The sequence below is a fragment of the Artibeus jamaicensis genome, unplaced genomic scaffold (assembly GCF_021234435.1).
Source record: "Artibeus jamaicensis isolate MK-2021 breed Jamaican fruit bat unplaced genomic scaffold, CSHL_Jam_final scaffold_1964, whole genome shotgun sequence".
NCBI lineage: Eukaryota > Metazoa > Chordata > Mammalia > Chiroptera > Phyllostomidae > Artibeus > Artibeus jamaicensis.
This window is the reverse complement of record NW_026522030.1, coordinates 40,409,450-40,434,246: the sequence shown is the minus strand read 5'-3', so window position 1 is coordinate 40,434,246 and position 24,797 is coordinate 40,409,450. Positions and strand designations below refer to the sequence as shown.

At 42.3% G+C, this 24,797-nt stretch overlaps 1 pseudogene; it reads left to right on the top strand.

Moving 5' to 3' along the window:
- Positions 1 to 24,187: 24,187 nt before the first annotated feature.
- Positions 24,188 to 24,495, top strand: LOC119046647 (U6 snRNA-associated Sm-like protein LSm3; annotated as a pseudogene).
- The last annotated feature ends 302 nt before the right edge of the window (positions 24,496 to 24,797 follow it).

The following is a 24,797-nucleotide window of genomic DNA, read 5'->3' as shown; positions in this document are numbered from 1 at the left end:
CAACTAGCCATGTCAGTCATGCAAGTCATAATATCAGTATGTAATATTCCATCAAATTTTTCCACCTCTTGGCTGTTTGCCCTCTTGTTTTAATTATTTGTCTTCAAGTTTCAGGACAGGTAGTTAAAGAGCAATAGGATCTATATCTAGTTAACTCTCTTCACAGATCTGTAGCATTTCTAACATATAATTTATTAACGTTATATTATTATAGATTTGCCAAGCAGGTATTTAATCCCATAGCCCCGTGACTTGTGATTTTGTAAATTTTTGTATTGGTGGTCCAGTGCGCTCCATGGTTCTAGGTATATGGATGGTACTTGCCTGTTTTTGTACGCCATCAGGCTAACACATTAAAAGGTTAAACTAAACTTTCAAACAATACACACCTTTAATTTTCATCTGAGTCACACCACTCTGCTAATAGCTGATGAGTTCTAGAGTGGGGAATTGGCAACTCGTCGGGTGCTAGTGGTATGCTTTCATTCCCTGAATAATGTCTTTTTGCAAGTAGTCTATTCACAATGTTCCATCTGCTAAAAGCCAGCTAAAATCTATATTAAAGTCTTCATCCCCCCATTCAGTGAGGGTCTGAATCCCATCATATGTTGTGAAAATCCAGCACATTAAATCATGGGAGTAATCTCTTGTAGGACTCACAAGGTTGGGTGGGTCTGTTGGTTCATTCCACTGACTCTACTGGGTTCTACCTTGGGAAAAAGAGAGTTTTCAATAGACAAAAGGTGTAATTGGTACTAGTTTACATTCAGCCTTAGCACTGTTTTTGTTTCAGCCTTGGCTTTCACAGATAGTATAATGTTCAGCTAGGAAAATTCCAGTATAGATACAGAGTAAGTAGATGACAATCAAAGGAGGTATGATGATTATCCTTGGTAGACACATTTTGTCTCTGTAAGTTAATTATTGAGCTCATTTAATATGTTTAATATATCTTCTCTCAGTAAGCCATTAGCCCATTTCCTGACCATTTCCATCCTCCTTTGTCTGCTTCTATCATTTCTTGTCTCCTTTTGTACATCTGGAGTAGATATGCATCTACCCTTTCCCTGGCTCATCTGACCTCCCTTTTATATTCTGAGAAGTTAATAAATCCTGAGTTTGAAGGTCTGCCCTTCTTGTACCTATACACATTGCCTTTTTCTCTTCTATGTTATATGATGTTTAAGTTTTTAAAAGGTTTTAACATTTCTGCCCAGCATAGTGACCGTAAGTCATATTTTCTTTTAATCAATATGGACCTGGCCTTGACCACAATTCCTAGATCATATTCAATTCATATGATTTGACTGTTTACCTTATAATGTCCTTTCCCATAACCTGTCATTGGGCAATTTAAAATATGCTCAATTATGCAAGACATGGATTACAAACTTGTCTGTTTTTACAATACTTTATCAAAAGTAAATGCTCTTGGCTACAGCCATTTTAAATTCAGGTTATCACAAATTATAGCATTTATAACTACAATTTTTATGCCCTCTTTTCAGCATAAGATTACACCAGGCTTATCCTATCGTGTGATAGAGGAACTTCCCATGCAGGAACCCCAAAGACATAAATGGGTTCAAGTCTCCTTCCATGGTCAAATTTTTGTAACAGGACATATCCTGTGGCTGCCCCTATTGGGCCCATTAGGACTACTATTGATGCTATCAAGAGTTGTGCTTGGATAGGTATATCTAGTATTCCTAAGCACAAGAAAATTGTAGTTATGAGCAAGAGAGTGCAAATAACAGTGTATCCTATCCAGAGGTATTCTTTATGGGGTGAGATTTGTTCTGTCTTGTGCAGCTGAAGTCATCCTCTCCCTCCAGTAGTCCATTAGGTATTTCCATCTGCATCTGCAATTATTTCCTCTGGAAGTAGATTTCCCTTATAACCTCTAACTGTAACTTTATCTAGGAATTTATTCTTTTTCTGCTCCTTCTCTATCTTAAACTGAGTACAGGGTTGTGTTAAAACCTCATGTGGCACTGATCTCCATGGCCTTTCTCTTTGATTTAAATTGAATACTGCCCAACTAGGGTTTCTTGCAGCGTGTTTTATAATGTATTGTCTTCAGTTTTCTCTTTATCAGCCCATTATACCTCTCATAGGCCAAGTGAAAGTTCCGTTGTATATCTAATCTTTGTGCTGACTTTCATACCTTACTAGCTACACTGTGATTCTTGGTCACTTTCTGTAATTCTAGGTGCCCTGTAGTGGCTGCACCATCTAGCTGGGGTTTGTATGGTTGCCTTTGCATCAGGGTTCATGCAAGTTAGAGCTATGCCTATTCTTTTTTTTTTTAAGATTTTATTTATTTATCTTTAGAGGGGAAGGGAAGGAGAGGGAGAGAAATATCAATGTATGGTTGCCTCCCGTGCATCCCCTACTGGGAACTGGCCTGCAACCCAGACATGTGCCCTGACTGGGAATCGAACTGTGATATTTTGGTTCACAGGCCCTCGCTCAATCCATTGAGATACACCAGCCAGGGCTGAGCTATGCCTATTCTTGAGCATATATTTAACATGGTACAGGCATATTTCTTTTGAAAATCTGTCTCCATAGGCCCCAAAAATCAATTGACATATAAAATTAAATGCTTTTGGCCTATAGATGTCTGATGGTAATTTCCTTCTGTATTGCTCACCAAACTGTTTGCATTCTTCACAGCCTCGCACAGCTTTCCTGTTCTTTTGCTGAGGATGCTTTAGATTTCTTTTCTCATGCCAATTATATAATGCCCATGTACCTAAGTGTTCTAATTCTTTGTGCAGTCCTACAATTGCTTCTGGTGATAATTCTCCACACTTCATCTCCATTTTAATGGAGTATTGATTGTCCTTTTTAATGATAGTTATTGGGGTAGTTTGGCTGGATAGACCTCAGAGTCCCTAAATCAAGGCAATTTTCTTTACCTTTGTGGAGCTCCCTTTTGGGTGCCTTCACCCTTGTTAATCTATCTGCTATGTTATTAAAGGTTGTCTCCTTTGAGTTATCTTTTTGATGTGCAGAGATGTGAGTGACATATGTTAACTGTCTTACTGGCTTCAAATAGTTCTATCCAGTAGTCTCTGGACCAGACCTCCTTGCCATTAATTTGAGACCATTTTGTAATACAACTTGTTTTTGCCCATTTTTGAAACCGAATTGTAATACCACTTGCTACAGCCCACAAATCTGTAAAGATATAAATAACTTTTTGGTTTTCCCCTAATGAGTGTCTCACTGGCAACACTACTGCAATAAGTTCAGAATATTGTGATGATTTTGACCTACCAATGAGCTTTAATGTTTTGGTATCTCCGGGCATGAAAGTTATTGCTGTCCATTTGCTGAGTCCACTTTCAGTGATCGAGGAGCCGCCTGTAAACCAGGAATTAGGCAGAGAGTCAGACCAGGAGGGGCCCCATCTCCCTATGAGGGCATGGACTTGCTCCTCCCTCGGAGTTATTTCCGGCAAGCCCATCTCTTCTGGGTGCGTTTCGTCTGTGAGGAAGCTTGGTTGTCCTTTAGCAGTCACATCCCTACTCTGGATGTACCACTTCTGTGTCAGGACCTTCTGGTTCAGCCTTACTCCTGCCACTTCTTCAGGACTGAGTTTAGCCCAGGGCAACACTGGTAGTTCAGATCTTATGATTACTGGGGTGTTACTAGTGAGAGGCTCAGTAGCTTTTAGTGCTTCAAAAAGAAGCCATATCAATTTTTTTCTAAATTAGAATATTTGCTTGAGGCATATGGGAAGTGTTTGGTCCAGAAACCAGCAGGTTTAAATAGTTTATCTTGGCTGTTTTTGGTCCATAGGGCCCAAGTGCCATAGTCATTGGAGTATGTTAAATCCAATCTGATTTCATCACCCTTTTTAAGATAACTGCTAAAATGTCAGAATATACTCCTTCAGCAATTTGAAAGCCTGTTTTGGGGATCCACTCCATTCACAATCAGAAGCTTTTCTAGTGACATCATACATACGTCTAAGCATGTGTCCCATGTAAGGAATATGTTGTCTCCAATAGCCAAAGAGTCCAATTAAAAGCTGTGCTTCAGTTTTATTAGTAGGCTCTTTTAGTACCATTATTTTATCTATTGCTGAATTTGGAACCTTTCTGCCTTCAGATGATTATTGTATTCCTAAAAATTTTGCTAATGTACCTAGGCTGTGAGTCTTTTCCTTATTAATTATCTATGCTTTGGCCCTAAGTTCCTCAATTAACTTATCTTTTTCCTTCCTCTAGAGCCCCAGATCACCATGTATCATGATGATACCATCTATGTTAAAGATGATTAAGAAATTAAATTCTGTGACATCTATTTGTGAGGTTAATAATATATGAGCTATAACTGGACTATTTAACTATCCCTGTAGCAGCCTTTTAAACCAGTATTGTGTGCTTCCCCAACTTTAATGTAGTGTATTCCTTGAATTTTTATGCAGTAGGTATAGCAAAGAACAGGTCTGACAAGTCAATAATGATAAAATACTTAAGAGTTTCTGGCTGTAATTATATTTGTCACTTTTCCTTAACATCTGGCAGGATTCCATTCCTTTTAGGTAAAAATATTACAATTTCTATAATCTATAGTTAATCTATCCTGGCTGATGGGCTTAAAAACTGGCCATACAAGGCTGTTATAAAGATGAGATATCCCTTTTTCTATGATATCTTCTCCTAAAAGTTCCTGTATTTTTCTCTTATTTCTTTCTGTCCTCCCTATGGGGATATTATTTAGAATATGTAGCTTTGGAGAGTTTAGGAAGTACAATTGGTTCTATTTTTAAATGTGCTAAGTTTACTTTATATAGTTTAAGAGTTTTGTATGAAATAAAGCTTCCTAATAAAATTGGTAAATTATTCATTCCTAATACATTTTCAACAGTAGGTGCTGTATATACTCTTACTTCTAAAGACTCTAAATTATATCTAAGAATAAAGAATTTAATAGCAAAGCATAGTATAATTTTACTACCTAGTCCTTCTACATTAATAGGAAATCCTTTTTTTTATTTTAAAATCTTCTTTAATGTTATTTGGGATCCCCTGTCTATAAGAAATTCAACTACCTTTTCTTGATTATTTACAAGGATTTTAAGCTTAATATAAGGCCTATTATCTAATATCTGTTGCCCTGGCAGGAGCCCAGGATTGGCTGTTGTTTTGAAAAGTTTTGAGCAAATCTTCTGGCCTGTCCTTGCATTTGTCTCATATTGCCTTGCCTAGGCTTAACATTCTGACCTGTGTTATTGTTTCTGGGTATAAGTGTATTCTGTCATCAGTTTCTAGTAGGAATTCAAGTTTTCCTTAAAGGCCAAGGCTGATATTTCCTACCTGGCTGTTGCGAGTTTCTACTTTGGGGTGGTTGCCAATATTTGTTACTGTTCCTTCATTTGCTAAAGTTCTGCCTTGGGAATTATTCCACCTTGGGGGTCCTGATTTGTTTTTACTTATTTTGACATTAAGTGTGAATTTAGGTTGGCCATTGAATTCAGATGATAACTTAAAAAATTCAGTATGTCCTCTGCCACTCTGCCTGGTCCATCACCTGCACACACGGCCTTTTTAAGGCAGGCGGTACCTTTTTCATGCCCTGTGCAAAAGTGTATTTATTCCTGTCCTGTCATAAACCAGAGAAAAAATGACCAATTTCTAGTGATATTAATATCCCGTTTCAGGTCTGTCCATTTCATGTGATCTCCATACACTGTACTGTCGACTGTGGGGTATTCTGCCCTCCATGCCCTTACTCTCCAGTCCCACAGTATGAGAGTTTGATTTGGCCCCTGTGTGTTAGTTCCAGGAATGCTGTGTTAACTGCATTTAGTTGTGAAATACCTGAAATCTGTCTCATTTCTGGTCCTGTAAAACTGTATCGGTTCCTTTGTCCCAAATCATAGCTAGCCAATCTATTTGTTGTGTCCTTTTGCTGAAAATCTACTCTCATATTCTGTAGTTTCTGCCTGGTGTATTCTCTGCCTTCCTCTGTGTATTGTGGCCTTCCTTGTCCATGATTATAGTCAGTTATTTGCTTTCTTAAAACTACTGGTCTGGCAACATATAAATCATCCCATGGGTTGTCGTATTCTACTGGATCCTCTGGATCAAGACTTTTAGGTTTAAAGTCATCATCAAAAGTACCCTTAACATTGTCAGCTGACTTGCTTCTCTGTACAATTCTGCATGCTAAATTCTTGCCTGTCAGCATCTACCTGGGACAATGTCTACAGAGGCAGCACCAGCACTTCTTTTTCATAGGCTCTATTTATGAGCAATTCCAAATTACTTGGAACAGTGATATCTATCCATATATCCACAATGGTTTATATGGGCCGTTTCTTACAGACCAGCACCTCAGTCGCATACCAGAGATTCCCTTAACAGGACAGTCTCTTCTTAAGAGTCAGGCCTTTTTAAAGTTCCTGTCCCAGGGCTAAGACTTTCACAAAAGTTTGGCAGCTACTTTATATAATTTCGGTGCATGCTAATTCAATCTGCTACCTTAACCAGCTATACTTGGACAAGTAACAGTTCAGCTTCCTTTCAGCCTAAAAATATGTTTTGCTAACCACTCTAGCATTCGTTGGTGCCAACTATGCCAAATGTCATGAGCTTGTGCCAATTAGTCTTTCCTATAAGTCATCTGGAAAACTGCTTTGGTAGCTGCCTGCTGAGCAATCTGGCACCAAGGAATAGACAAGAGTCATACAAGATAACTGCTACTCATATCAAATTCAGTTGCACTCAAAGTAGAAGAACATCAACATACATTAATATCCTACTATAGTCTAACAATCTAAGAGAAATATCACACATACACACACACATACACACACACATACACACACTGCAATCAGTGGGTAAGAACAAATCTGAGTCCCAGAATCTCAGTCTGCAGGTGTGGAAGACAGCACGAGGGCAAGAGAGTCATCAGCATCTTATAAGGAAGGATCTCTGTAGCCAGGTGGGCAGCAGGGCAGAAGAAGTCCTCAGTCCAGCAGGGCAGAGCCTCCAGTGGCCAATACCAAGGGAGATCAGCATGGTGTGGAGCAGCACTCTGGGGTGTGGAGCTCAGCTGTCTCAGCAGTGGTCTGCAACCTATCTCAGTCATACTCTTGAGAGTACTGTACTCCATCCTCCTGGGTCTCTTCATATGTGTCTTGGCTCCCCCGATGGCAAGTTGAGGCTTTCCCCAGAGGCTACCTGTGGGGGGTCCCTATCTGCAGATATGGATGTTCTGATCACATGTGTAGATATCTTACATATGTCTCCTTTCCAGATGTGTCTATCATGACTTAAGTAGTTCCTCTCTTGAAACAATGGTCATGGCTGACATGGCTGACTGATCTAGGTTCAGATGAGTGACACCATTTTGATATATATACTTTATGCTATCTTGACCAGACCAATGCCATTTTACTGGTCCAGCTATCCACACCTATTCTGGATGATTCCTATTACTGGAACCTTAAGATAGGCGCCTTTTTGTGTCTTCTCAAATATTTTTGTTTCTTTATCTGAAATAGCATTTCTGTTATTTGAAAGAAAAATCCCAGATTGATCAGAGATCAGATTTTTTTTAAAGGTTCTTTGAGTAAGTGAGTGCACATCATGTGGGGATAGAGACTGCTGTACTAAGTGTGACCCCAGGGTCTGAAGCCAGTCAAGCAATGGCTGGCTCTTCTTGTGCGTGCCCAAAACAAAAATGAGAAAAATGCAGAAATCTAGAAAGACAAACCACAAGCTGGAAAGCATTCCTTACAGAAACCCAAGGCCAGAGAAAGGTTTAACATCCCTGAGGCATGGAAAACTCTTGAAAGTCAGTATTTTCTAAAGGGACGGAAGGCGAACCTGTACACTTCCAATGAGAGGCAATGCACACACCACTAACTGTGAGAGATGCCCGGCCGCCCTGAGAGGGACGCATGCATCATATACACCAAGGACAGAGCACTATCACACCATTAGGCCGGTAGGCTTTTGGTCTGATGGAGGCCAGTCCTGGGGACAAAAAGCGAGGAAGCAGAGGCCCCAGCAGATCCCCTATACATAGAGAACCTTAAAGATTCCACCAAAAAACTACAAGAACTAATAAATGAGTTCAGTAAAGTAGCAGGAAACAAAAATAAATATCCAAAAATCAGTTGCATTTTCAAAGATCCATAATGACCTAGCATCTCCTCAGACAAGAGTAGGGTCCTCACTACACCAAGCAGTGACCTCACTTCCTGACCATAGAGCCCAACAGAACTTGGAACCCTGGTAATCAGGCAGCCACATTCTAAAACTGCTCCTGCTTGGCCCATTTGCCTAAAGACATTAGCAGGAAATGGATGTTTCCCTGCTGCCTGCCTGTGTCCTGAGGACATGGCCTTAAAAGAGGCAGCAGGGATAGTGCGTTCCACCAGGGCCTCTGCTGGGTCTGTTCTCAGCCCAGATACCTGTGGCCCTTTTTAAGACAGTACCCTTTTTGGTGTCAGGTCACCACTCTGAGCCCACCCAAGCAGTCCTATGTCCCCTCACTCTATGTGTATGTAGGGGGCAGGGAAAGAGATTCATGGGTGGGGCTGGTATGCCCCAAGAAGGAACGGGCTGAGGAGGGGTCAGAAGTCTGATGAGCTGGTCATGTTCACACCTGACATCAAGGTTGGCAGGGTGGACGTGGGATGTGGGAGATGCCCTGGGCCTAAAGTTGTCCCAAGCCCTGAGATGAACCATAGTTTCTTTGGGTTGATGTCTGTGCTGATTCAGAGCTGTTCCTGACCCCTGAGAGAAAGTTCCTGACTCCTGACCCCATGCAAGGCAGGGCTTGAGGCCTCCCAACCAGCAGCCGGTCTCTGTCATTGCAGAACTCAACTGTGGGCATCAAGGAATAGAAACCCATGAAGAAGATTCCCACCCCATCTCTACCAATGAAGGGCAGGTGCACCACCATACCCAGGGCCAGAGAAGGACAGAGGTGACTGTGACCATTTTGGTGTCTGGGAAGAGATCCCCTGAATGGCCAGAGGACTCTTCTCCTGACCCACCTGGGCTCCCCAGGCATCTCAAGATTTCTGACTCCAGCATGGAGCATCCTGCCCACGTTGAACAGAGCCATTCAAATGACCTTGAGCCCAAGAAAGCAGAGACCAAGAGTGAGAAGATGGTGAAGGGAGGGTGGGATGGTGTGTGGCGGTACTTGCAAGCTTATGGAGATGGATGGGTGCCAGATACACAGGGAGCACCCACAGAGGCTGGCCAGGGCAGAGACCTGTATGTGGGAATGTCAGCAGGGAGGACACCTCGGGTTGGTCTTGGATTGGACTTTCCAGAAGGCTCTAGTTGTGTTACGTTTTGGGGGGGCACAATGAAATGCAGGCACCTAGATATTTTCTCCTCTTGCAACTCAGGCATGAGTTCAGGAGGCACAGCCAGCTCTTGCTTGAACATCTGTCTTACATCCCAAGGAGCCCAATGCAGGGGCAGACAAGGAGGCAGCTCCATACCTAGAAGGATGTCTACCTCCAGCAGTCATGCCGCCTCTAGCATCTGCTCCAGCCTCCTCTCTGGAGCCTCCCTTGACTGAATAACCCTTCCTTGAACCTACCTGCCTTTGGCTCCTGCCACAGAGGAAGAGCGGCCTCCGGAAGATGCATCAGCGCCAGTTCCAGGGCTGCCTGTTGAACCTGCACTACCTCTTCCATCAGAAGAATTTGTTTTACCCTCAGCCTTTGACCTTTTCCTTTTATTTTCTTTTATTGTTATGTTTTTCTTTTTGTGGGGTATCTTTTCTTCTTTTCTTTTTTCTCTTTTTATCTTCATTTTCTCATGAAATGTGATTCATTTTAAGTAATAAATAAAAGTTTCTGTTTATATAGTAAACTGTGCCATTCCTGAGCATGATACATTCACAACACTGTGCAAGTATTGCCACTGTATAACTAAGAGATGCTCTATCACCCCAAAAGTTAACCCTGGACCAGAAGCACTTGCTCCCCACTCCTTCTGCCTCTGGCAATGCCTAATCTGGTTTCTGTCTGTGCTCCATTGACTATTATGGATGTTTCCTACAAGTGTAACCTTAGGATAGGTGCCTTGTCTTCTCAAATATTTTCGTTTGTTTTTATCTGAAACAGGACTTTTATTATTTGGAAGGGAAATCCTTCCCATGGAATAGATCAGTTTAATATTTTTTTTACAAAAGGGCTCTCTCAGCATTGTGTGCATCACCTTGGGGTAGAGGTCACTGTGCTAAGTGTGACCCCAGAGCCGGTAACTGTTCAAACAATGGCTGGTTCTTCCTGTGCCCAAAACAAAAATGAGGAAAGTACAGAAATCTGGAAAGATAAACCACAAAGTGGAAAGCACTCATTACAACCCAAGGCCAGAGAAAGATTTAACATCTCTGTTTCGAAGAAAACTCTTGAATGCTGGTGTTTTCTAACAGGATGAAGCACAAACATGCACTTCTAACAGAGGGCTATGCAAACGGCACTACCCATCAGAGATATCCTACCTCCACGTGGGGACACAGGCATTGAAAACACTGGGGAGAGACCACTGTCACTATCAGGCTGGCAGGCCTCTTGTCTTGTGGTGATCAACACTGAGTACAAGGTGAGGAAGCAGATGCCCTAGCAGATTTTCTGGGGAGAAGGGGGAAAGGCCCCTCTCTGGGAGAACAGTGTGCAGGATCTGTCAAAATCCCACAGGAACTTGACTAACTTGGCCTTGCTAACCCTAGGAGGTGACCCCACAGAAATTCCTGTATGACTGTTCAGAGATGTGTTTTCCAGATTACCCTTCAGGGTACTCATGAAATAGCTGGGAGTTTAAAAAAACACTAATATCTATGGAGTGGTGATGGGATCCACCAATCCTGGTCCACATGGATGAGGGAAACTGAGCTGGTGCTACATTGGGTGCAGGGGTCTCTATGTGCTCTCAGATAAAGACCTCAGGGGTCCTCTCACATGATACACATGGACCAACCATGTGCATCCAGGAGCCTGCCTGTTAGGCCACCTACATGTGATTTCAACAGGCAGACACACATCTGCGAAAATGAGTCTGCATGTGACAAATGAGAGAGGCAGAGCCTGAGATATGCCCACTAATCCACTCATGTTGGTCACCTCTATGGTGGCACTTGCAAATCCCTTATCTTCTCCTTGAGGTGATGTCCAAAGTTTTTATAATGCATGTATGACCTTGATAATAATTCTAAAAATATTAATGTCATATATTCATTGTTATGCATTGATTGGTCATATAAATAATGTAAATGCATTATTTAGTTTTTATTTTTAAAGAACTTAGGACAAAGAAATAAAGATTTATTATAGTAAAATGAAAAAATTCTAAAGCCATTCACAGTCAATTTAAGAACAAAGTCTTTCCTGGGAGGAGAGCCCTGACAGGGGGTGCTGGCCATTCCAGTCCTTTCCCTGTGTGTGCACATTCGACTGTGTGCACATCGAATGTACCTGCATTCCCATGCTTGTGGGGGCCTGTATGTGTTCACATGTGGGTGTGAGGCAGGGTGGGTTCCTATGTATGTGCCCTTTTGGAACTTCATTTCCCTAGGGGTGGGTATTGCCAGTCAGTCCTCTTCCTGCTTGGCATTTTCTGTTGTCCCCACATCAGAATTTCCAGAGCCCCTGCTGTGAACATGAGCCATCTCCAATTTTTCACTCCCATCATTGTGCTGAAAGGAACATCTGCATCCATAAATCTTTATTTATTTAGAACATGTCTCTAGAAGTAGAGATTCTCAGTCTAATGTAAACACAATTTTAAGGTGTTTGGGCAGTTTCCTACATCCAAGGTCACTCTGTTCACTTTGAACCTTGTTAGGGAAAGCAGGGATGCAGAGATTTGGGGGAGGGAAGAGTGAGAAGGACGAACTGTGAGTGGAGAACATGAAGGTACCTGGGAGTGACACATCCAGCTGTAAAGTCCCATCTATCCTGTCTCATGTCCTACTCTACCCCACCCCTCTGCCCCTAGCCCACACCAGCCCCAGGCTGCTCCATAACTCAACTCAGTTGGGCATCCTGGCCCTTCCATTCAGGACAGAATCTGCCATCCTGCACGTTCTGGACTGCTCCTTTCCCTCTAAATGCAGAGCCCCTTCCTCTCCATCAGCAAAGCTATTCTAGGGAGGCTCAGCCAATTACAGGGACCATCATGGATGTGCTCTATCCAGGTGAAGTGCTCAGTTGCAATAACAGGATCTGCTTGAACATGTGTGAACAGAAGGGACCTTGCAATGGGCCTCTTCAAAGGTACCAGAAGGTTAAAACATCAGATTAGAGGCTTTGGGGCAGGCCACAGCACTCAATCCACAGAGATCCTCCAGCAGTGACCTCTGCCCTGACCCTGTGCCAGCCCCTGGCCCTCATACCCAGCATATCCAGCTTCTGTTAGTGGGGGTCTGCTCAGTGGGGACAAGGGAGAGAGCCCTCATCTTCTTCAAAGTCAGGTCAGGTGGAGTCCACTGGTCTGAGGCAACCACGTGAAACCACAGTCAGTGACATATCTCTTGTCTGCTCAGAGATGGCCCCCCACACTGAGAGGAGAACACAGGTCCTTGAGGTAGACCAGGCTCTCCCTGGAGGCGGAGAGGGAAGCCCCTGATGAAAGGGACAGCAGGAGAGAGGAGAGGTAAGGGCATTTCTGTGAATGTCAGTCTTCTGATTTTAAATTAAGCCACAGACTCAGAGAAAGTATTTTCAAAACATGAATCAGAAAAAGAAATGGCATCCAAATATTCAAAAAGAAAAAAGTCCTCTTAATCCTCCACACTGAGAAAAAACCAACCAACTAGGTTAAAAACCAACTTTTTTAACTTAGTTAAAAAGTTGGCATAAGCTCTGGACAGTCACCTCACCACAAAAGATTCACAGATAGGGTGCAGCTGAAAGATGGTGGTAGAGTAGGTGGAAGTTATACTCACCTGCTCCCAGGACCAAATTCAAATGACAACTAAATTATAGAGAAATCAACCAGAATAACAAAGTGCAGACTAGATGAATAGAAGTCTTATAATCAAGGAAGAGAAAAAGCCATATCCAGTGTTGCCAGAAGGATATAATCATGAAAAGGGCTGTCCTCACATTGGTGTGTAACAGTGGAAAGTCCACAGGGATACCTCAGGTGCAAAGCCCCACACCCTTAAGGAATGAGGAGTATCTGCTGGGAAGAGATGCCCACATAACATCTGATTGTGAAAATCTGTAAGAATTCCACTTGCCAGGGAGAGATGGAGGGGTCTAGTAGAAAACTAGGTTCCATCTTAAATGGCCAGCACACAGAATCTCATTTGTGAATGCTCATCCAGGGCTGTGGCAGTAACATGACAGCTCAGAGCAGAATGAAGTCATACAGGGAGAGGGACTGGTGGGACAGCTGCCAAGGTCCCTGTCTGAGTCCATGTTCCACACTGTCCTCAGATGCCTTGTTTCCTGGGTCAAGCATTTGCCTCTATAAGTCATTAGCCTAGGGAAATGCACTAGCCCCACCCTCCTGACTTCTGCAGGCCCTGCTCTGCCAAGCTTGTGCCCTGTGGAGGTCTCAGCTGGTTGTGTCCAGCCTGGGCCTGTGGTATGGACTTCTGAAGGCTCTTGGAAGAAGTCTGGGCAGATTTAGAGGGTGGCAGAAATGGACAGGGAGACGATGAGTCTTGTGGTTCACCCAACCAGCACCAGTACTTCTTTGCAGAGGCCTCTCTCCACTTGGACAAATCTCAATCTTAGTCTAATGAACTCTGTTGGCCTCACCTGGAGGACACAGTGAGACCCTTTTTCAGTACAAATGTCCTCAGGCCCAACAGGGGGTGGCTGGCCTTGCTGTAAACTGAGACTTTTTTTGAGTGGCTTCAGGCCAGCAATGGTGCTGAGTTTGAATCTGTGAACACCACTGGCCCCTACCTGTGACTTACTAAGAACCTACTCACACAACTCATGTACTGCCAGAGGCTCTTTCAGTGACTGAGCCTAACAGGCACACAGCAAGCACAGGCAGATCCAGGGGTAATTGGAGCTTTATGCTGACTTGACCCCAAGCTCAGTACTGGTGAAAGCTGGCCTTGGTATACAGTTGGGATCCTTTCACATGCACCTATGCCTAGCAGAGGTACCCACAAACTGTGGATCATTTTGTAGGTCCAAACGGGATACTTAGGGCCTGTCATAGGCATAATCTGACATTGACAATGACCTGCATAGGAGTTCCTCCCAAAAGGCCTCACAACTAATACACCTAGTGGAAGGCTTAAGAGCACAGCTTAATTCCATAAGTGGCGCACCCAAGGGGACATCTTAGCAGGCACCACACCCTGTTAGGCTGAATTCTGCTTTGTGAGGTCGGCCCCAGCACAGTAACTCATATACTGTAGTTGCAATGGATCCTGATAGTCAGCCAGCCCCAGGATAGTCAATTTCACCCCTGGATGGGCCAACAGCAATCAAGACTCAACTATAACAGAAGGGTTCACATAACACATACAAGGGACATTCCTGGAACCCTTAGCTCACATGATCAGGGAGACTGCACCACTTAGCCCTACAGAACAACTACATATAAGGTCATCATACCAAGACTGGGACACATAGCATATCTACCTAATACCTAATACCTAATACCCAGAACCAAAGACAGAGAAGCAGCCAAAATGAAAAAACAAAGAAACATGCCGTAGATAAAAGAATAGGAGAAATCTCCAGAAAAGGTAAGCAAGCAATACATCAGATGCAGGATTCAAAAGAATGGTTTTGAGGGTTCTCAAGAAACGTAGGGGAAGAATTACTAAACTCGGTGAAAACTTAAATGAAGAGAGAGAAAGCATTAAAAAAAAGACATAGAAACCATAAAAAAGAATCAGTCAATAATGAACAACACAATATCTGAAATGAAGAATACAGTAGATAATCAACAGCAGGATAGATGAAGCAGAAGACTGAATTAGAAACTTAGAGGACAAGATAACAGAAAGCACCCAAGCAGTACAATATAAAGAAAAACATAAATTTTTTAAAATGAGAAAAGTTTAAGGGACCCCTGAGACATCATCAATTGTAGCAACATCTGCACCATAGGTGTACCATAAGGAGAAGAGAGAGAGTAAGCAATCAAGAACCTGTATGAGGAGATAATGGTGGAAAACTTCTCTAACCTTGAAAGGAAACAAGACACACAAGTCCAGAAAGTACAGGGAGTCCCAATGAAGTTGAACACAAAGAGGCCCACAATAAGACACAGCAGAATTAAAATGACAAAGTTAAAGACTAGGAGAAAATCTTAGGAGCAGCAAGAGAAAGACAGGTATTTATAAAAGAGTTCCCATAATACTGTCAACTGATTTCTCAACAGAAATATCTCAGACCAGAAAAAATTTACATGAAATATTCAAAATGATGAAAAGGAAAGGCCTACAACCAGGACTACTCAACCCAGCAAGCCTATCATTTAAAATGAAAAGAGAAATAAATAGCTTCCAAGACAAGAAAGAATAAGGAGTTCATTTACACCAATCAATATTACAAGAAATGTTAAAGGAGCCCCTTTAAAGAAAGAAGAAAGAAAAGAACGTACTTATAAAGAATGAAATGTCAATACATATGTACCTGGCAATAGTAATTTGAAATGTAAAGGATAAAACACTCCAATAAAAATACACTGTGGTTGGGGTGGATCCTGCAGCTCAGGATCCAACCCAATAAAAAGACATAAGGTAGCCATGGCCAGGTGGCTCAGTTGGTTAGAGCATCATCCCATACAGCAAAATATTGCAAGTTCGATTTCCAGTCAGGGCACATACCTAGGTTGTGGGTTTGATCCCTGGTCAAGGCATGCACGGGAAGCAACTGGTCATTGCTCTTCCATCAAATTTCTCTTTCTCTTTCTCTCTTTCTCTTTCTCTTTCTCTTTCTCTGCCCTCTCTTCCCCTCTCTCTAAAATCAAGAAACATATCCTTAGGTGAGGTTAAAAAAAAGACATAGAGCAGTTAAATGGAAAAGAAAACAAGAATGACATATATGCTGTCTACAAGAGTCCCACTTCAGAACAAAAGACACACTCAGACTAAGAGTAAAGAGATGGAAAAAAATATTTCATGAAATGGAAAACGGGAACCAAAAAGCAGTAGTAGTAATACTTATATCAGACAAAAAGACTTTAAAACAAAGGCTATTATAAAAGACAAAAAAGACATTCCATAATGATAACGGGATCAATACAAGAGTCTATAACCCTTGGAAACATATATGCACCCAACACAAGAGCACCTAAATACAAAAAGTAAATCTTGATGAACATAGAGGGAAAGGGCTAATCATAATATGTCACCACAGGGGAGTTTAACCTCAATCTATCCATTGACATCAATAAATAGATCTTCCGGACAGAAAAATTAACAAGGAAATAGCAGCCATAATGACACAATGGACCAAAATATTAAATTAATATTTTCAGAGCATCTCACCCCAAAGTACCAGAATATACACTCACTTCAGGTGCACACAGAACATTAAGACACAAAACAAGTCTCACTAAATTTAAGAAGATTGAAATTGTATCAAGCATCCTCTCCCACCACAAAGGTACTGTATAAAACTAGAAATCAGTTACAAGAGAAAACTAAACAAACAAACAAACAAACAAAAACAACCACACAAACACATGGAGGCAAAATAACAAATGGGTTAAGAATAGGATCAAAAAATAAATCAAAAGATACCTCGAGACAAATTAAAGTGAAAACACAGTAACACAAAATCTGTGGGACACAACAAAAAGCAGTCTAATGAGGGAAATTCGTAGCAATACAGGCCTACGTCAAGAAGCAAGAAAAATTTCAAATAAACATGATGTAACTTTACACTTAAAGGAACTAGAAAAAGAACAACCAACAAACCCAAAGTGAGTAGAAAGAAGGAAATAATAAAGATCAGAGCAGAAATAAATTAAGTAGAATGTAAAAAAGCAATAGAAAAGTCCAATAAAACCAAGAGCTTGTTCTTTAAAAATATAAACAAGATTGATAAACCTTTAGCCAATTCATCAAGAAAAAAAGAGGACTCAAATAAAATCAGAAATAGGAGATGTAACAACTGACACCACAGAAATACAAAAGAATATGAGAAAATATTATGAACAACTATATGCCAAAATATTGGACATTCTGGACAAAATAGATGAATTCCTAGAGACATTTGATCTTCCAAAACTGAATCAGAAAAAAACAGAAAATCTGAATAGATTACAACTAAAGAAACTGAAGCAGTAATCAGAAAACTCCCAGCAAAACAAAAGTCTTGGTCTGATCATTTAACAGGTGAATTTTACCACACATTCAAAGCAGAACTCAACCTTACCCTTCTGAAACTCTTGTTAAAAAAATGCCAAAGGACAGAAGTCTTCCAAGCTTATTTAATGAGGCCAGCATTATTCTAATTACAAAACCAGATAAGGACACTACAAGCAAAGGAAATTATAGGCCTACCTCCTTGATGAACAGAGATACAAATATCCTCAACAAAATATTAGCAAAGCAGATTCAGCAATACATTAAAAATATCATACATCACTAGCATGTGGAATTTATTCCTGGGATGCAAGGTTACTACAATATTCACAAATTAATTAACATGATATACCACATAAACGAAGTGGAGAAAAATCATCATATGATCATATCAATACATGCAGTGAAAGCATTTGATAAAATCAGCACTCATTAATGATAAAAACTCTTAGCAAAGTAGGAGTATAGGGAAAATATCTCAACAAAATAAAAGCCATATATGACAAACTCACGGCAAGAAGCATCATACTCAACCACAAAAACTAAAAGTGTTTCCCTTAAGTTTAGGAACAAGACAGGGATGTCCACTTTCACCTCTATTATTCGCCATACAGGGTCTGGAAGAAGTACAGTAACACCCTTTTTAAAGTTGTATGTTTAGTATAGTATAGTACAGTGTAGTATAAATGGATGTGTTGTCTTAGCAACCTTAGTAGCCTTTGTGTTCCAGGTTTCCTGAAGTAAAATGGCCCATCAACTGACAAGGGAACAGCAAGTGAGAGCAGTGAAGCTGTACTATCAAAACCAGTGCAATGGAGCAGCAACTGGTTGTTCGTTACATGAAGAATTTGGCATTCAACTCGCACAGTCTTAATGTCACAAGTCTGTTCCGAAAGCTTGAGGCAACCAGAGGTGTGCAAGATCAAGAAGATAAGTTTCAGTGACAACAGAAGAAAAGGCTGCCAAATTATAGGCATCATCGTTATGAAGCCCTCCAAAACCCAGTAAATATCTGTCAGGGGAACTTGGTATTAGTGACAGAAGTGTTCAAAAGTTGCTGGACAAAATGAAAATGGAGCCGTGCATACTGTGTTTGCTATACTCCTTACATGATGGAGATTCAGACAGAAGGGTAGAATTTTGTGAAAGATTTTTGGACAAATTATGTGAGGATGAGCACTTTCCAACCAAGATATGGTAGTTGGATGAGATTACATTCAAATTGAACAGCCATATCAATCACAATAATTGTGTGTTTTGGGACAATGTGAATCCACACGTTATCTTAAAGAAAGACATCATTTTTACCAGGGGTAGCATCTGGGTGGTGATATCAGTCACAGGTATAATTGGGCCAGTGTTCTTTGATGGTACTGTCAATCAGAATTATTTCCTACATGTCCTACAAACAGAATTGTGGCACAGAGTTGAACATGACTTTGGAGTTTACATCCAGCAGGATGGTACACCACCATATTATGCATTGTGTGTCAGAGAATGATTTTCCTCTCAAGGAGATAGGGTGATGAGGCCCACCGGAGTGGCCAGCTCAATCCCTGAATCTATCTCTGCCTGATTTCTTTTTGGGGAGTATCCTTAAAGATCTTGTGTACAAGACCAAACCCTGCAACACTGATGAACTGAAAGACAGAATCTGGGATGAATTCGCTGACAATAACATCAAGTTATATTGTAAGGCTTGCTTGAGTGTGGTTGGTAGAATGTGTGAATGTCTTTGCACAAGATAGACAGCAATTTGAACATTTCACCTAAAATGTCATATGCTGTGCTTAAGTGTGCAATTGTTATGTTACAAAATTACATGCTTCTGATTTTGTAAAACAAGATTTGGTATAGATTTTTTATGGCACAGCTCATACAAAAACATTTATTTATGCTGTACCTTGTAGTACTGAAAGTCCTAGCCACAGCATTCAGACAAGAAATAAAATGCATCCAAATTAGAAAGAAAGAAGTAAAACTGTCACTATTTGCAGAGGACATGACATACTGCACACAGAGAACCCTAAAGATAATGCCAAAAACTACAAGAACTATTAAATATATTCAGTAAAGTGGCAAGATACAAAAATAAATATCCAGAAATGACCTAGCATCTCCTCAGACAAGAGCAGTAACCTCTCTACACCAAGCAGTGACCTTTACTTCCTGATCACAGAGCCCAACAGACTTGGAACTATGGTAACCAGGCAGCCACATTCTAAAACTGCCCCTGCTTGGCTCATTTGGCTGAAGACATTAGCAGGAAAAGGATGTTCCCCTGCAGTCTGCCTATATCCCAAAGCTGTGGCCTCAAAAGAGACAGGGATAGTACATTCCACCAGGGCCTCAGCTGGATCTATTTTTTAGCCCAGATGCCTGTGGCCCTTTTTATGACTGAAAACCGAGGCAAACCATGGAGGTCCAGGGAGGTTTTGTTGGCATCAGTCCATCACTCTGATCCCACCTGAGGAGCCCTATGTCCCTTCCCTGTGTGTATATGTGTGTGTGTGTGCAAGGAGTGAATTTTATGGTGGGGAGGGCATGCCCCAAGAAGGAACAGGCTGAAGAAGGTTCAGAAGCTTGGTTGGCTGGTCATGTTCACACCTGTCATGTGGATGTGGGGTCTGAAAAGCCTTTCAGCCTGAGGAGTACCCCAAGTCCTAGGGGTGAATGACTTTTTCCCTGTGTGAAGGTCTGTGAAGACAAGGCCTGGGCCTGATCCCAGAGCAGAAGGTCAAGTAGGCAGAAGCAGCAACAACTAGGGCCAGGCAGGGACTGGGGCTTTCTGACTGGTGCCTAGTCACTGACATTACAGAACTCAGATGAGGACACTGAGGAACAGCAGCTGGTTGACAAAGACCCCTGCCCCATCTCTACCAGTGAGGGGCAGGAGTGCTACAATAATGAGGGTCAGAGAAGGACAGAGTGACTGTGGCCACCTGGGGATCTGGGGAACCAGCGCCCCTGGATGACCAGAGAAGGACTCCTCCCCTGAGCCACCTGGGCTCCTCAAGAATCTCAGGATTTCTGATTCCAACCCAGAGTACTTTGTCCATGTTAAAAGACAGGACAGGAGAAGCAGGAGCCCAAGGAAGCAGAGCCCAAGGCAGAGAAGGGAGTGGAGGTGAGCATGGGATGGGGGTGGAAGTACGTGGGAGTTTATGGGTATGTATGGATGGTAGACACAGAGGGAGAACCCGAGGGGCCAGCTAGGAGTGAAGACCAGCCTAACATCACCCATCTGCTGGACTGTCCCTAAGGAGAACGTCTTGGGGTGGATCCTGAGCTACAGACTCTTCGGAAGGCTCTGGTGTTCTCTTTTTGGAGGACACATTGAAATGCAGGCAGGTGGGTGATCTTTTGTCGCAACTCCACTGTGAGCACAGGAGGCCGAGCCAAGGAGGCTGGTGCAGGGGCAACCAGGAGGCCGCTCCAGACCTGGAGGGGTGTCCACCTTCAGTGGTCATGCCACCTCTAACAGCCACTTCAGCTGTAGCCACAGAGCCAGGGTCCGACTGTACAGCATCTCCTGTCCTGACTGAGGCCCCCCCACCCCTGCCTGAGGAACCTTCCCTGAACCTACCTTGGCTCCTGCCACAGAGGAGCCACCACCTTGGGAAAATGCATCAGAGCCAGCTCCAGAGCTGCCTATTGAACCCGCTCTACCACTTCCATCAGAAGAATTTGTTTTACCCTCATTCCTTGACCCTTTCATTTTCTTTTATTGTTATGCTTTTCTCCATGGCATGATTCAGTATTTCAACTTTTTATTTTTATTATTTGGGGATTAGGGGGGTATTTTTTCCTTTTTTCTCTTTTTGTCCTGCATTTTCCCATGGTGTGATTCATTTTAAGTAATAAAGGCTATTGTTTATATTGTAAATTGTATCATTCCTGAATGTGACGTACATTCACAATGCTGTGTATCTCTACTGTCCAGTAGCAGGAGGCTTCATCACCCAGAGAAACTCCCGAGAGAGGAAACCCTGCACCAGAAGCACTCACTCCCCACTTTTGCTCCTGGCAACCCGTGGTCTGATTTCTGTCTCTGCTCCATTGCCTACTCTGTACATTTCCTATAACTGTAACCTTAAAATAGGTGCCTTTTTGTGTTTTCTCACATATTTTTGTTAGTTTATCTGAAATAGCATTTTTGTTATTTGAAAGGGAAATCCTAGATATGTTAGAGATCAGATTTATTTTTTTAAAGGCTCTCTTAGTAAGTGTGTGCACATCATTACTAGGTAGACACACTGTGCTAAATGTGATCCCACTGCCTGAAGCTGGTCAGGCAATGGCTGGCTCTTCCTGTGCCCAAAACAAAAATGAGAAAAATGCAGAAATCTAGAAAGACAAACCACAAGCTAGAAAGCATTCTTCACAGAAACCCAAGGCCAGAGAAAGGTTTAACATCCCTGTGGCACAGAAAACTCTTGAAAGTTTGTGTTTTCTAAAGGGATAAAAGGACACATTTGCAATGAGAGGCAATGCGCACACCACTACATGCCAAATATGCTCGACCTCCCCAGTGGGGACACACATACTGTCAACACTGTGGAGACAGCACTGTCACCATCAGGCTGGCACACTTCTGGTCTGGTGGCTACTAGCCCTGGGGACAAAGTGAGGAAGCAGAGGCCCCAGCAGGTCCCCTAAAGAGAAAAGGGAATGGCTCCTCCAGTGGGAGAACAGTGTGCAGGACCCTCAGAGTCCCACAGGTGCACTCTTGCACCGAGCAGTACTCGTCCTAGCAGATTATAAAATAAATGCTTGCACAATTGTTCAAAAGTGTATTTTCAAGACTACCCATCAGGGCACTGATGAAATAACCAGGAAATGGAAAAAACTCTAATGTCCATGGAGAGGGGATGGGATCCACCAACACTGATCCACATGGAGGAGGGAAGATGAGCAGATGCCAAAATGGGTTCTCTACTTGCTGACAGATAAAGGCCTCAGGTGTCCTCTTACATGAGACACATGGACCAACCTTGTGCATCCAGGAGCTCGCTTGTTATACCACATATATATGATTTCAACAGGTAGACATGCATGTGACAGAGAGGGACAAACAGAATGAGAGAAGCGAAGCCTCACATAGCCGACTAAGCCACTTATGATAGTCACCTGTATGATGAATAAGGGGCACTTGCAAACCCCTTATTTTATCCTTGAGGTGATGTCTAAATTTTTATAAGTATGTATGACTTTGATAGTTCTAAGACATTAAAGTCATATATTCAATGTGATCCACTGATTGTTCATCTATGGAGTAAGTATATTATTGAGTTTTTATTTTTAAAGAATTTAGGACAAGAAAAATAAAGGTTTATTACAGTACAGTAATGAATGCTAAAACCATTCACAATCAATTGAAGAACTAAGTCCTTCCCAGGAGGAGACCCCTGACAGGGGGTCCTCACCTTTCCAGTCCTTCCCTATGTGTGCACATTGTATTGGCATGTGCACATGTATACTTGTGTTCCCACACACATGGGTGCACATATGGGTGCCTGTGTGTGTTCACATATGCACATGTGTATGAGTACTTACGGATGTGGGGTGCTGAGACCTGGGGGAGGGAGGGAGGGGTGAGAAGGAAGGGCTGGAGTGAAGGAGTTCAAGGTACCTGGGGGTGACACATCCAGCTGAAGATTCCATCTATCCTGCCTCGGCTTTGTCTCACGTACCCCAACTAACCCCTAACCCACACCAGCCCCACCCTGCTCCATTACTCAACTCAGCCAGGCAGCCTGGCCCTGCCATCCAGGACAGAATGTGCCACTCTGTGCATTGGGCTTGCCCCTCTCCCTCCAGTGCAGAGCCCCTTCTTCTCTGTAAGCAAAGCTGTTGCAGGGAGGCTCAGTCAGTCACAGGGACCACCATGGATGTGCTCTACCCAGGCGAAGTACTCAGTTATAACAGAAGGACCCTCTTGAGCTTGTGTGAATGAAAGGAACCTTACAATGGGACTTGTGGAAGGTACCAAAAGGTTAAAATATCAGACTAGAGACTTTGGGGCAGGCCACAGCACCCAATCCACAGAGGTCCTCCAGCAGTGACCTCTGCCCTGGCTCTGTGCCAGCCCCTGACCCTCATGCCTAGCACATCCAGCTCCTGTGAGTGGGGACGAGGGAGAGAGCCCTCATCTCCTTCAAATTCAGGTCAGGTAGAGTCTGTTGCTCTGAGGCGGCCATGTCAGACCATGGTCAGTGACATATTTCTTGTCTGCTTACAGATGGAACCCCCTACATTGAACAGAGAACATAGGTCCTTGAGTTGGGATTCACTGATTTGAAAGAATAGTCAGTCCTATGTTCATAGCAGCATTATTTACAATAGCTAAGATTTTGAAGCAGCCCAAGTGCCCAACAGTAGATGAGTAAATAAAAAAGCTATGGTATTATACAATAGAATACCGCTCAGCCCTCAGAGAAAGACAAATACAATATGATTTCACTTACATATATAATCTAATAAACAAAATAAGCTAACAATTAAAATAGAAACAGACTCAGATACAGACAACAGACTGACAGCTGTCAGAGGGAATGGAGGGTGTTGTAGGGCTGGGTCAAAAAAAGCTGAAGGCATTGAGCAAAAAACAGGACAAAAGAAAACAAAACAAACTCATAGACACAGACAACAGTGTGGTGATTACCTGAGGGAAAGGGGGTGGTGGCAGGTAGAACAGGGTAAAGGGGGGATAAATAGTGAAGGGAGAAGACTTGACTTTGAGTGTTAAAAACCACAATACAATATATAGGTGATGTATCAGTATTATAGAATTATACATTTGAAACCTATATAATTTTACTAATGAACCCCACCCAATGACTTCAAAAAGTCAATGACATTTTTTAAAAGAGTGAAATTTTAGCAGTGCAGGTTTTGAAACATGGCAGACAACATGGACCAGCAACCCACTACCAACACTGTAGAACAGTCCCTGGTTCTAATCAACATCAGCCTGGATGAGCAAATTTATGTGAAAATGAGAAATGACAGAGAACTTCTAGGTAGATTACATGCTCATGATCAACATTTAAATATGATACTGGGAGATGTGGAAGAAACTGTGACTACCATAAAAATTGATGAAAAAACCTATGAAGAGACATAAAAACCAATAGAATGGGATATGCTGATGCTCTCTGTGCAGGAGACAGTGTTGTGCTAGTTGCCCCTCCATTGAAAGCTGGCTGAAGCATAGAAGGAGTGTATCCTGTGTGGAAATTGGGAGGCTTTGGAGGATTGCATCTTTCAGTGTAGAAGATGCCTCAAAGAGAAACCTGCGTGCATTCTGATGTTGAGGAATGACCAAGGGTTCTTTCACTTCAGATATGAGTTAATTTGTACTTAACTCATACATTCTTGAGGTAAATGGCATTTTTTATTTTCCTCTACCCTTCCAATAAATGTGATCACCAAGATGCAGCCCTTTCTTTAGAAAGGTAAAAATCAATTTGCTCCATTGATTTTTTCAGATAATTTCTGAGTTTTTTAAT